Here is a 5,416-nt window from a genome sequence, read left to right as displayed (position 1 = left end):
TTTTTACTGTCAAGTGTACGTGTCTTAGCAAATTGTTAATTCGAGGTATTTTGGCCTGCAAATCCTACCTTAGAAAAACAAACGCGTGCTAATGTTTTAGCGTTCGGCTTTGGCTTGAGAACCTACATATCGGATGTCCGTAGTCAAGTTTCCTGTGTGTGGATTGTTTTTACAATGATTCGGTGTTGTGACACTAAAGTTACACTGAATTCATCCAAACTTGTGTTTTGACTCTACATTTGGAACCTTGAGTTCCACCCAACCATTTTCTAGCATTTGGTTAGATCGAGTGAAATGATTAGTCAAGTAATTGTATTTTGATATAGAATACCCGACTAGCACCTTGAACTATGCTAGGATGACAGAAACTCATCAGTGAGAATAAGAAAGGCTATGCAGATGAACCTGCGCCTGAACAGGTAGCCCGTTCCTATTCCGATACCATCGTGTTTCCATCAAACTAACCCCTGGGGGTGTCGCCAAATCACAAAATGATATTCTCGCCCTTGACTTGAAAATGTATTTTCAAAAAAGGGAAACAACGCAATACGGGCCACCTCGGCCTATAACCGGTGTTGACCAATTCCTTGGATCTTTCAGGGTTATGCGAGAACCCCGTAAAAGCCAAAGATTTGGTCGATCTATCCAGAAGTGGTCTAAAAGGAACTTCTGTATTCCGACCTGAATTACCTGAAGTCAAGTGAAACTCAAGTCAAAACACACAAGTTTCTCCTAGATATCCATATTACTTCGTATTGCATGTCTCGGGTTTGGAAGTATGCGTATTTTGAAAATGACATTAACACCATTTTGTAATTCGTCGACGCGAGTTACAGATTAATGTCCAATTCGTGCAAAGTTGTTTAAACTTGAATGAATTAACCATGTGAGCCTCCCAATTAACCCATTCATGAATTTAATGCTTAAGAGTTGTGCCGAATGCATTAATTATGAAAACGATTCGTGACTCGGCGACCAATTCCATAAGGATCGAGGATAATTTGGTCCAATGACCAAAAATACCCTCATATCCGAATGAACCCAAATGAGTCATCGATACCCAAATCCATGCATGTTTTGTTTGGAAAAGACATTTTCATGCGATATTGCGACAATAATGTAGATTGCAAATTACACAAAATCCGAGAACGGACTTAAAACGGGGAGAGGAAGCCTTGTGCAACCCGTAAGAGTCTAAGAGACTCTCGGCTATTTCTCCTTGGAGAAAACCGAGAGGTCTCATGGCCCACATCGAGTTTCACGAGTTTTCCCCGTCTCGTTTCGAATCATTTCTCGCATGCTCAAGCAACAAACACGATAAATGACACGATTCAACGAAAGTCGGTATTGCCAAGAGTTTGGAAAACGCATTCAAGCATACAAACATGCACAAACACGTTATTTACGAAATCAATAAAACAATATTGGTTCCATGGATGTGAGAAAACATAAAAATTCGGGAAACAACTCAAATCGGGGCAAGGAAACCGGTCTTGACCCAAAAAGGTCAAGAATACCCTCGGTTACCTCTCCAAGAGGTTAATTTGATAGGTATCTCGGCTTTTTCGGGTCGATATGGTTTCCTCGACTTCGATTTAAATATTTCCCAACATGCTAGCATGTATTACGATAATAAACATGCATGTTATAATATTGAAATTGCATAAAACTTAAAACTTGGAAGCAAAACATGCATAAAATCAACTTAGAACTCCGTAAACACAACGAAAACGTAAAAGTCCTAACTCCTCTAAGTCGGGAATGGTCATACCTAGTCCCGAGATGCGGGATGGGACTTTTAGAAGCCGGGTTGGACCTTTGCTGGGTCGGATTTGGGCTGTTTTTCGTTGAACAGACTCAAAATGCACAAACAGGCCCTGCTGGAACACTGAATAGACCCGACTGGCAGAAGTCGGGTCGGACGTCACCACGAAAGCTCCTGATGGAAATTTGAGGCAAGGTCAGCGGCTCCTAACTCCTAACTGACCCCCGGAGATGACTGTGGTAGTCGTTTGGTCCTAGAGTTATCGGGTTGACTCGTACAGCCCTGCAAAGATCACGGAAAACAGAGCAAGTCTAGAATTTTAGACCCGTCTGGCACAAGTCGGGTCGGACTTCGCCACGGAGTCTCCCGATGGAATTTTGAGGCAAGGTCAATAGCTCCCAACTCCTAACCGACCCCCGGAGGTGACTGTGGTGGTCGTTACTCAAAAAGAGTCTCGGATCGACCCGATCTGCAAGAAAACCACACAAACAGTCAGAAATTTCAACTCGACTGGGCAGTCGGGCCGTTTCTTCTTCCTGGGGTTAAACTGAAGGGTTTTTCTTGGATTTCTTAACTCCTTGACACCCTAGGGTTGTGTGGGGAGGTGTTTGATAGATTCTGGTAGCTCAAACCGACTTGGAAGGGTTTGCAACCCGGGTTGGAAATTTTGACCCGAGAAGGACCAAAACGGGATCCGATTCTATGGTTGCTTGTTCTGATGGGTTGGAGGCTCCAAAACTAAAATTTAAGCTCAGAAATGGATAGAGGGGGTCAAAAACATGTTGGATATGAAGTTTGGTGAAATTTGGATTTGAGCCGGGATGGTAAATACCATGATTCTGACTTAAGTCTTATAGGGTTTTGCTGAACCAAAGGGGGCTGCGATTTTGCCGAGCTCTTTGGGAGCTTTTTCTTGATGAAAATAGCAAGTGTTGATGTAAGAGAAGGTTGGTGTGCTTGAAGATTACTTAGGCTATATATATGCATGCTTAATGACTTGATTAGTGAAGTAAAAGTGCAATTAGGGACATGGATTGTGTGAGATCCGAATTTTTAATGAGGATGAGGATGAAGACTTCTTCCATTGCATTGATGAGGAAGAGCCAAATGCATTGATGAAGGTGGAGTGTTGGAATGGTATTGTAGGCTTGATATTTTGGAAGATAAGAATGCAAGTTGACTTGTTGATTTGATGAAGAAAATGACAAGGAATGGACGGCAATGGTAGGGGTGGTGGCTGGTCATGGCTGATCGTGGGCCCCACGGGCTTGAGGGGAAGTTCGGGGCAAAGTTCGAGTCTCGATTGATCGCGTGTTCGAGGTTCGTGGCTCAAACGAACGTCGAATTGTCATTGCGCGCGCGAAAACGATTTAAACGAGCCCAAAATCATCAATTTTGCCCAAAAGGAAGATTTGTGTGATTGTTGGCTCAGAAGCCGGTTTCGCTCATTTCACGCGTTCAGAGTAAAGTTAGCCATTTCTGAATGCGCATCTCGTGTCTGCATTCCAAATCGATCGTTTTGACATGCATTGTCAATCAGACTGAATTATTGACCAATAAGCCGGTATTGTCAATGTGAAGCCGGAGACGCCCTAAGAGTCCGAAGCCGAATCTCTCAGAATGCTTTCTGAGTTGCTTGGGCGAGCCGGAGATCACTGTAATCCCTGTTCGTTAAGAACTGGGCTCGAAGGACTGGAAAATTGCATCTGAAGCTCTAAAACGGTGTTATGAGGGTCTAGATGGATTGTGAGATTCCATCTGAGGATTTCATGTTGAGCGTTGAGATGAGTAGCACTGGGTTTACCAACCATTCGGGTCAATTTTCCACGAAAAGGACCTTCGTTTATGGATTTCTATTGAAAATGGACTTTTCTACTCTTCGGAAGTCACTCGGGAAACTAAAAGAGATATTGCTGTCTTATTTGCCCAATTGCATATGTCCACTGCAGTTTTCTGGGCAATGCATGGCTAACTTGGTTTGCCGATGTTCTATCAGACCAGTATTCGGATATGGTTTTCCGTTGAAAGGTATGCTTGTTCTGTCATTCGGGAGTCATTAGAGGAGTTTGTATGACTTCTGAAAGACAGTCTGAAACAATGATCATGCTCTGCATAATTGTTGGACATGACTGTATCTGACATTGGGCATTAACTTTTCTTAGATGAACCGGCATTTTTGGACTTCCACTGAAAAGTTGTCTGTATTATGAAATTGCTCTGTATGGAGCAATTGATCTGCGAAATGTGTTCGGAGACACTTCTCATCCATTTGAAGTCGCGAGGAATTTTTGAAGCCCAATATTGACTATCTTCTGATGGTCGAGCGGACCAGTGGAAAATAGCACTGTCGGCGATGTATTTTGAAAATGCCGGTTTTGATGCTGTCTGAGCTGTCTGTTTGCTCTGTATGTTGCTGGATTATTCTGTATGTTCTTCTGTCATATGCTTTAATCATCTGCCTATCTCTGTTGACTTGAGAATGAATAGCAATTTGCTGCTTTGTCGAGCCATCTTCTGTATCGATGCTCAAGTTGTAATCTGAATTGCTGTTGATAGGTGTTGCCTGAACTGGTGAGCCAAATTGGGTGCTGACACCTATATAACGCAAGAAGTGCGGGATGACCCTATGTTTGCGCAGGAAGCGTGGGATGACCCTATGTAGCGCAGGAAGCGCAGGATGACCCTATATAACGCAGGAAGCGCGGGATGACCCTATATTTGCGCAGGAAGCGCGGGATGACCCTAAGTTGCGCAGGAAGCACGGAATGACCCTATGTAGCGCAGGAAGCGCAAGATAACCCTATGTATGCATTGGGGATGCCCCAGTTGTTTCTGAATGTGGATGTAAGGCAGCAATGCTGAGGATTGGACTGACTCTCGGAACTGCGACTCGCCTTGTCACATGGGAGAGTGAGAACCGCGGGTGGTTTACCCGCAGAGGTAGGCACAACTCTCCGTTAGTCGTGATATTGTAGCATGCTGAATGTTAATGGGGAAGAGGTTGACCAAAGAATGCTGATTTGCTGAGGATCGGCTTCATGACGTGCAACTCGAGCTCTGGAGATGAGCGCCTACGTATCCCATGGAATTGAGAATCAGAGTCCGCCGTAGTTCTTGCGGTTTGTACCTGTGATCCTAATAATACAAGTAAATCACGTAAGAAATATTAACAAGGAATAGACACCGTGGAGCACCAAAAAGAACGTCGTTGCGACTCGCAGATCTTCAGTTTTGGGTCGCCTGAGCGACCCGTGAAGAACTTTGTTTTGACAGTACAGATGGGTCCCGTTCTCGGAGGCTTAGATACGAGGCCTCCAAGATTCTCGTTGACCATGCATGGGCATATTGAGGCTTCCCCAACGATGCCCTATCAGTTCTATCAGTTGTTCAACACGCCCGTCAGTTTTGGACCCTTTTCAATAGGGTACCGTAGGACGGCTGCATTTGTAACCAGCTTAGGAATTTTTGTTCAGAGTTGGTTAGACGTCGGTCTGATCATTTCCAGAATGCTATGACTAGACTCCGGAAAGGAATGTTTCGGATTTCGGCTTTGTGGTAGCCTGTTGAAAGGTGGCTGTGACCCATTTGGAGTTATGCAAAGACAAAGAGAAAAGAGAAAGCTTGGGAAGCACGTTGCCCCAAGCTAAAAGG

This window comes from Punica granatum, chromosome 1, assembly GCF_007655135.1.
Source record: "Punica granatum isolate Tunisia-2019 chromosome 1, ASM765513v2, whole genome shotgun sequence".
Classification (NCBI taxonomy): Eukaryota; Viridiplantae; Streptophyta; class Magnoliopsida; order Myrtales; family Lythraceae; genus Punica; species Punica granatum.
This window is presented reverse-complemented; position numbering follows the sequence as displayed.